Source organism: Bison bison, unplaced genomic scaffold (genome assembly GCF_000754665.1).
Source record: "Bison bison bison isolate TAMUID 2011002044 unplaced genomic scaffold, Bison_UMD1.0 scf7180017864533, whole genome shotgun sequence".
Taxonomy (NCBI): Eukaryota; Metazoa; Chordata; class Mammalia; order Artiodactyla; family Bovidae; genus Bison; species Bison bison.
This window is the reverse complement of record NW_011495082.1, coordinates 1985191-1994769: the sequence shown is the minus strand read 5'-3', so window position 1 is coordinate 1994769 and position 9579 is coordinate 1985191. Positions and strand designations below refer to the sequence as shown.

Sequence of the window (9579 nt, the reverse complement as noted above, 5' to 3'; positions counted from 1 at the left end):
CACTTTTTCACTTTTCCTGTAAGCACTGCAAGCCCCATGTGACGGGGAAAGGGCAAATCAGGACAGTTGGTCACCTTGAAACAAAGCCATGCATTCCCTACCACTCCTCCCAATTTCCTAAGCAAAGAAGTACACAGAGTCCCATTAACCCAGATAGCAGGTGTCAGCTTTTGGAAGCTGAACTCTGCTCACTGGCCCCTACCACTTGCTCTGAGAAGGGAGCTTGAGGATTTCAAAGTTCCTTGTGCTTCTCGGTTACCCATAGCAGCACTTCCCTTTAGGCCTACTTAGCCCCGAGACTCCTCCACTGCTGAGACATCAAATGCTAGCCTTTGTTTGATGACCACCTTCCATTCTCCCAGCCTCTTACTACCTATTCCTGCTGAGCTTCCTGCCTGTTCTTATCAACACTTTTGGCCCCTCAACCGCATCCTAATTCTCCTGATCCATCACCAGCCTGGTTCTTGTTTATCGAGTCTATCAACATACTAACGTAACATGCTTGTTGAGATAAAGCACTGTGGAGTCAAACATCCACTTCTGCCTGTTTTATTTTGTGTCCATCTATGCTTCTTACTCTCCACAGGAATTTACCAACAGAGTTAACTTCTCTGAACCTGTTTTCTCAGCTGGAAAATAGGAGATACTATCGCCTCCTATTCCATATTACTCATGAAATACTATTTTTAAAAAAGGAACAAGATTTTCAGAATTGTATGTACAGTATGAATACACTTTTGTGTATATAAAGTCATTTCTTGCATATGAATGTTTATAAATGCAATTAAAAGAAGAAGAAAACCAAACTCTAAAAATGGTTAGCTTTCAGAAGGGATATGAAAAAGGGGAGAAATGTTAATAAGCAAATGATCTTTACACTCTTATCTTTGAATTGTGTGACTATTATATGATAAACAGGTTATTTTGAAATTAAAATATAAATGAAGACAGGATAAAAATGGACAAACATAAAAGTTTCACAGGGGAGTCGACACTTAAGTGAATCTCCAAGTGTGGGGAGATAAGAAAGGGAAGGATTTTCTAGGGAAATGAGTAGTGTGAGCCATGGAGTAGATAGCGCAGTGCCGCCAGGACCCTGCAGAAAACCTTAATGATGAGGGACAGGACTCAGTGAGAGCCATGTGAAGGGGAGGATCATAGGAAATGAGGCCAGAAAGATGGCCAGGGCTAGCTCTGAGTGCCCTTTGAAGGCCATACAGTGCAATTTGAACTTTGTCCTGAAACTAATGGGAAAGCATTGAGAAGTAAGAAGAATGGGAAAAAAAAATAATAGAAGCTGAATTTTAGAAAGGTACTATATTGTGAATATAGGGGTGGGCAATACTATAGATTTTTTTAAATTTATTTATTTTTTCATTTATTTGGCTGTTCTGGATCTTAGTTATGGGATGTGGGATCTGTAGTTGGTCTTTAATTGAGGCATGTGTGATCTAGGTGGATCCTGGGCTCCCTGCATTGGGAGCATGGAGTGTTAGCTCCTGGATCACCAGGGAAGTCTCAAGACTGTAGATTTGAAAAGGAAATCAGAAACATTTTCAATATTCACAAAAAGAGATGATGAAGGCCTAATTTATTAGCAGAGACCAAATAACATTTCATTTTATGCTGTGATTAAAATATTAATAACATTTTACTGGGTCTCAAAATGGAGGTAAAACCGCCGCCCGGTCACCCCCAGCCCAACTCCGGCCGTCGCCGCCACCGCTGCTGGGGGGAGGAGGGTCATGATCCCAAGGAACCAGAGCAGTTGAGAAAGCTGTTTATTGGTGGTCTGAGCTTTGAAACTACAGATGATAGCCTAAGAGAACATTTTGAGAAATGTGGCACACTTACAGATTGTGTGGTGATGAGAGACCCCCAAACAAAACGTTCCAGGGGCTTTGGTTTTGTGACTTACTCTTTTGTTGAAGAAGTGGATGCAGCAATGTGTGCTCAACCGCACGAGGCTGATGGGCGTGTAGTGGAACCAAAGAGAACTGTTTCTAGAGAGGATTCTGTAAAGCCTGGTGCCCATCTAACAGTGAAGAAAATTTTTGTTGGTGGTATTAAAGAAGATACAGAAGAATATAATTTGAGAGACTACTGTGAAAAGTATGGCAAGATTGAAACCATAGAAGTTATGGAAGACAGGCAGAGTGGGAAAAAGAGAGGATTTGCTTTTGTAACTTTTGATGATCATGATACAGTTGATAAAATTGTTGTTCAGAAATACCACACTATTAATGGGCATAATTGTGAAGTGAAAAAGGCCCTTTCTAAACAAGAGATGCAATCTGCTGGATCACAAAGAGATCGTGGTGGTGGATCTGGCAACTTTATGGGTCGTGGAGGAAACTTTGGAGGTAGTGGGGGTAACTTTGGCCGTGGTGGAAACTTTGGTGGAAGAGGAGGCTATGGTGGCGGAGGTGGTGGCAGCAGAGGGAGCTGTGGAGGAGGAGATGGTGGATATAATGGATTTGGAGGGGATGGTGGCAACTACGGCGGTGGTCCTGGTTATAGGAGTAGAGGAGGTTACGGTGGTGGTGGACCAGGAGGATATGGAAACCAAGGTGGTGGACATGGTGGCGGTGGTGGAGGATATGATGGTTACAATGAAGGAGGAAATTTTGGAGCTAACAATGGTGGTGGTGGAAACTATAATGATTTTGGAAATTATAGTGGACAACAGCAGTCAAATTATGGACCCATGGAAGGGGTAGTTTTGGCGGAAGAAGCTCGGGCAGTCCCTATGGTGGTGGTTATGGATCTGGTCGTGGAAGTGGTGGATATGGTAGCAGAAGGTTCTAAAAACTCAGAAAAAAGGGCTACAGTTCTTAGCAGGAAAGAGAGCGAGGAGTTATCAGGAAAGCTGCAGGTTACTTTGAGACAGTTGTTCCAAATATGTTAGAGGAACTGTAAAAATCTGCCACAGAAGGAACGATGATCCATAGTCAGAAAAGTTAACTGCAGCTTAAACAGGAAACCCTTCTTGTTCAGGACTGTCATAGCCACAGTTTGCAAAAAGTGTAGCTATTGATTAATGCAATGTAGTGTCAATTAGATGTACATTCCTGAGGTCTTTTATCTGTTGTAGCTTTGTCTTTTTCTTTTCATTACATCAGGTATATTGCCCTGTAAATTGTGTTAGTGGTACCAGGAATAAAAAATTAAGGAATTTTTAACTTTTCAATATTTGTGTAGTTAACTTTTTCTACATTTTAGTACAGAAACTTTAACAAAATGCAGTTTTGAAGGTGTTTCCTTGTGAGTTAACAAGTAAAGAAGATCATTGTTAATTACTATTTTGTATGAATTTTGCTAAAGTTAACTGTAAAGAAACACCTGCTGACTTGCAGTTTAAGGGGAATCTATTCTCCCCATTTCCAAACCATGAAATGAATGGCTCTGACATGTGGAGAGAATAGATATTTGTATGTTTGCAGTGTGTGTTTTAGATAATAGAATTGGGTATTTAAATTAGCATACTTGTGAATTTAATAGCATTAAGATTTACCCTCAAATGAAAAATCTCAAAATTTATATTTGGTTTTTGTGCATTTTCTTTCAAAATGTAATCATGATTTTAGTGTCTTAGCTTTGCTGAGAGTCCCAGCTGTGTTTAGAACATCTCCATTCTATATTCACCTTGGTCACAAGTGAACTGCTGCCATAGTTTTATTGGGGTGTAAAGAATGTCTGCTGCTCTCTGTTTAAATTCTGGGAAGGGGTAGTGAATGTTTCCCCTTTCCTCCTACCTTAGGAAACATTCTTAAAATGTTGAAAATACAAGACCACTAAGCTTGCTGTATCTGAGCAAATTAGTGGCTATCTTTTTTTCCTTTTTAAAGCACAAGAGGCCCATAAATCTTCAGTTATTTTCCTTGGTTTAATATATATTTTTTTGATACAAGCTCTCAGAGCAAGGGAATAAAAATCATGCATTGTTGAACCCTTAAAAAAATTAATAGCGTTTTATTGAGATATTTGTTTCCAGCTAACATTTATTTAGCCAAGCTTAAAACCTAGGTAAGAATTATAAATGGATGTCTCATTTATTTCTTAAAACTTCATAAGGCATAAAAGTCTGTTAATATTCCTAACATTATAAATCAGGAAACAGAGATTCAGAGGGGTTGAGATGTTTGCCCAAGCACACCTAGCTGATAAATGGTGTGGCCAGAATCTGAATCCACAGAGCCTGGTTCCCTGGCCACACTTTCAAATGTTAGGTCATAAAGCCTGTCCTTAGAGTGTCCTCAATGTCAAAGAAAAGTTGCTCTGGACAGAATTAAATTGGCAAGTAAAACTTTAAGACTATAGCAATGGGGAGAGAGACTGAACTCAACTCCACTGAAACAGAGTGGAGGGTTTTTAAGAACTGGGGTAAGCTAGTGAAAAAAGTACTGAGGGGTGACAGGGGAAGGTTGGTCAGTGTGACTGGGCCATCTGTATTTGTTAATTGTTTCTTATTCAAGTTAGACTCCATCTTCCCACCAAGATGGGAAGTCAGAGGCACTGTGTTCCTCAGTGCTTACTGAAAAGGATGGCTTCTAGGTTCTTAAGGAAGATATTCTGGGTTATAAAATTGTCGAGAGTCTGGAAGACTACTTGTCACAAAGGTGCAGATAAGGAATTTATAACTGCAAATTTTCTAAAGCAAATGCTCAAAGAAAAGGGAAGGCCAGGGCCTCGTATCAGATGAAGCCTGTCTAAAGTATAGTCAAGCTGAGAGAACATTAAGATCTTCTTGATCATGAATTATTCTGGAGTATGGGATGCAGTAAAATGCAGTGTGTTAGCCTTAATCCACTGGGGGAATTCCTCTGGAATGGCATATAAATCTCTGATATATATATAATCCATTTAAAATTATATTATACACATGTGTATGCTAAAAGTTAACACACCAATATACATTGCACAATATAATCCACATCATCAAAGTAAAAATTTCTATTTTATAGACATTTTAAAACAGTGGATATTAATTAATGAGATCATTTAATGTTATTAACTAAGATAACAGTCAGTATTTTTTTTTAGTATTTGTTGTATGCCAGATATGAAGCTAAATTCTTTCTCATATAGTAATTACTTTCTCATATACTCCTAAGATCAATCATGGGAGGTAGCTACAATAATTATCTTTATTTTATGAGTGAGGAAACTGGTTCTGAGGTCACATAATTTATAGTCTGTTTGAGTCCTAAGTAGGACTGGCTACCTATGGCAACCCACTCCAGTATTCTTGCTGGGAAAATCCATGGATGGAAGAGCCTGGCGGGCTATCGTCCATAGGGTCACAAAAGGTCAGACGTGACTGAACAACTGCATACACACCTGGTTTGTGAGACCCAAGGCGAAATGAACGTGTAGGACTTCTTGTTCCAAAATTATTGAGCGTCATAAGGTGACAACAGAACATTAAACCAAAGGGCCCTTCGAAGGACAGGGTACTGTATGACTGCAGGTCTTATGCCTGTCAAACTAGCCCTGCCCTTAAGTTAGTGCTTTCGACCTTTAAGCTGTTTTCTATCTTTCCTGAATGAGTTACTCAGTATTGAGGTTGTTGGGGATAGCCGGGTTCATAAGTAGTGATCAGTTTATCTTTTTAAATGCCTGGAGAAAAGAAACTTTCTCACAGTTAGGATTTGGATATTTAATTCCACCTGTATTAGCTTTCTATAAAGAAATTGATGTTTTTGAACTGTGGTGTTGGAGAAGACTCTTGAGAATCCCTTGGAGAGCAAGGAGATCCAACCAGTCCATCCTAAAGGAAATCAGTCCCGAATATTCATTGTAAGGACTGATGCTGAAGCTGAATGTCCAATACTTTGGCCACCTGATGCGAAGAACTGACTCACTAGAAAAGACCCTGATGCTGGGAAAGATTGAAGGTGGGAGGAGAAGGGGACGACGGAGGAGGAGATGGTTATCATCAGCAACTCGATGGACATGAATTTGAGTAAGCTCCAGAAGTTGGTGATGGACTGGGAAGCCTGGCATACTGCAGTCCATGGGGTTGCAGAGAGTTGGATACGAATGAGCAACTGAACTGAACTATCTCATACAGCTTGTCAGTGAGCATCAAAGTGTTAGAAGACATGAGACTCTCTACGGATCCTGTCTGAAAATAGTAAATATCTGGAACAAAGGAGGATCTTCCTGTACAAAGGAAAACTATACCTAAATACTAGCTGCCATCTAGGGGTCACACAGAGTTGGACACGACTGAAGCGACTTGGCAGCAACAGCAGCAGCCTATATTCTGTGGTCACCTGATGCGAACAGCCAACTCATTGGAAAAAGTCCCTGATGCTAGCAAAGATTGAGGGCAGAAGAGAGCATCAGAGGATGAGATGGCTAGATGGTATCACTGATGCAACAGACATGAACTTGGGCAAACTTTGGGAGATGGTGAGGCACGGGGAGGCCTGGTGTGCTGCGGTCCATGGGGTTGCAAAGAGTTGGATATGACTGGGTGACTGGACAACAGCATACTATGGCCCCTCTCACAATATATTACTCTGTCTGATTAGAACTAAACTTGGAAGACATCATGCTATATTTAGATGACAACAAATATTAGCAATACAAACAAAAAGTGTTTTTCCATCATTAAAGAGAAAGATATATGATAGTACTGAGGCTACTACCAGAAGATGGGTGTATTAGTACTAAATTTTTAAAAACTTATTCATACTGAAGCCCAGCATGGTTGAGTAGCGTTAAATGAAGATGCTTTCCAGAGTAAAATTGCTTTATTCCTGGAGTCGAGTACTGTTCAAAGTGACTATTATTCTCACTACATGAATTATTGTAGCTTAAGTAACATTTTATTGTAAATGGCACCTACAGAGAGTAGTAGATTTAGATTTCATTATAAAAGAGGTTAGTTTTCATTGTGAAAGTTCTCTTTGCTTTTTGATAGAGATGAAACCAATATGAAGCTAGTGAAAATGAAAATGTTAGTTGCTCTGTTGTCTCCAACTTTTTGCAACCCTGTGGACTGTAGCCCACCAGGCTTCTGTGTCCATGGAATTCTCCAAGCAAGAATACTGGAGTGGGTAGCCATGCCCTTTTCCAAGGAACCTTCCTGACCCACGGATCAAACCTGGGTCTCCTACATTGCAGGCAAATTCTTTACTGTCTGAGCCACCAGGGAAGCTCCAACATAGACCAAAGATGATCTCAAATGTGAATAGAGGTAAAGATTATACATATGAAGTTCTTTTTAAGATCAGCTCCTTGAAACACTTATATGAATTCTACAATCAAAAATTTGTCATTTGGGGTCTTCCCCGGTTGCTCAGTGGTAAAGAATCTGCCTGCCAACACAGGGGAAACGAGATCGATCCCCGATCTGGGAAGATCCCACATGCTGTGGGGAAACTAAACCCACGTGCCATAACTGCTGAAGCCCATGACCAAGACTAGAGAGTAGTCCCCACTGACCACAACTAGAGAAAAAGCCCTTGCAGCAGTGAAGACCCAATACAGCCATAAGTAAATAAATATTATTAAAAAAAATTTGTCGTTGGAATAGACAAGAGGTTGTTGTCAGGGTGACATGTATTCCTTGACTGTTGTTTGGCATTTTGTGTCATTTTTTAAAAAATGACTTGTCTTCCCATCTGAATGTATTAGCAAAATGTTAAGCAAATTTCTTAAATATCATTATGATCCTGGTCTTAAATATAAATATTTTTCTTCAAAAACATGCAACTTTCTTATAGTTTTTAAATAACTTTCCTAAGATATAATTGGCATATAATAAACTACACATACTTGAAGCCTAGAATATGTATTTACCCATGAGAATATCACCAACACCAAGACAGTAAACATACCTAGTCCTCCTCAGAATTTCCCCTGCTCCTCAGTAGCCTCTAACTTCCTCATACCCAATCTATTCTATTCTATTCTATTACCTTATTCTCCAGACAATCACTGATCTGCTTTCTGTCACTAGAGATTTGTTTGCAATTTTTAAAGAATTTTGTATAAATGGAATAATACAATGTATACTCCTTTTATTAAGCATAATAGTTTGAGATTCATCCACATTGTAGCTTGAAGCAGTAATTCATTCCTTTTAATCACTGAATAGTATTTTACTGTATGGAAATATAACTTTTATTTATCTGTTCAGTGTGAACGTTTGTGTTGTTTCTAGTTTGGGGCTATTACATATAAAACTGCTGTGAACATTTTGCATATTAAAATTTGATGAACAGCTGTATTTGTTTTTCTTGATTAGATACTTAGCATGAAATGAATGGATCATTTTATAGATGTATATTTAAAATTTTAAGAAACTACCAAACTATTTACCAAAGTGGGTAAACAATTTTTTATATTCCAACCAGCCATGTAAGAGAGTTCCAGTTGCTCCACATGCTTGCCAACACTTATAGTAAATGCAATCTATATCTTTTATGTAAAAGCTAGAATCTTAGCATTCACATCAGATAATATTTATTGATAATAAACATATGAAGCACAATTCATTTGAAGAGGTTAGAGGACACAGGCAAATATTTATATTTCAAAGGCATCTTGAGAAATCTGTCAGCTTTCTGTCAATTTTCCTTGTCTCAGTACCCAGAATAAAAATGCTCACAACAAATTTTAAATAGACATTATTATAGTGATAGCTTCTATTTACTTATGAATATAGGGGTCACAAATAAGTCCATCAGAACTAGGTCCATCAGGTAAAGGTCCAAAAGGAAAACAAATTAGAGGAAGTACAACTTCTCAGAATATAGGACTGTAACTAGTGTGGTTGAGTTATATAAGTCTCTATGTCATAAGGACATTGTGATTAGGTTAGGGTGGCGGGTTTTTTTTGGTCTCTTAAATGTGTTTGTATTGAGGATCCAACCAGTCCTTCCTAAAGGAAATCAGTCCTGAATGTTCATTGGAAGGATTGATGTCATTGTGATTAGGTTAGGGTGTCGTTTTTTTGGTCTCTTAAATGTGTTTGTATTGGGGATCCAACCAGTCCTTCCTAAAGGAAATCAGTCCTGAATGTTCATTGGAAAGACTGATGTTGAAGCTGAAACTCTAATACTTTGGCCACCTGATGTTAAGAGCTGACTCATTTGAAAAGACCCTGATGCTGATAAAGACTGAAGGCGAGAGGAGAAGGGGACCACAGAGGATGAGGTGGTTACATGGTATCACAGACTCAATGTACATGAGAATGAGTAAACTCTGGGAGTTGGTGATAGACAGGGAGGCCTGGCGTGCTGCAGTCAATGGGCTCACAAAGAGTCGGACATGACTGAGCAACTGAACTGAACTGATTGGACTCAAAATAATCTTATCATTAGCAAGACCAGTAAGACCAATAATTTTGGTTTCAGTTCAGTTCAGTTCAGTCGCTCTGTTGTGTCCAACTCTTTGCGACCCCATGAATTGCAGCACACCAGGCCTCCCTGTCCATCACCAATTCCCGGAGTTCACTCAGACTCACATCCGTCAAGTCAGTGATGCCATCCAGCCATCTCATCCTCTGTCGTCCCCTTCTCCTCCTGCCCCCAATCCCTCCCAGCATCAGAGTCTTTTCCAAGA

General features: G+C 39.4%; 1 pseudogene; it reads left to right on the top strand.

Moving 5' to 3' along the window:
- The first annotated feature begins 1666 nt into the window (after positions 1-1666).
- On the top strand, positions 1667-2808 carry LOC104982502 (annotated as a pseudogene).
- The last annotated feature ends 6771 nt before the right edge of the window (positions 2809-9579 follow it).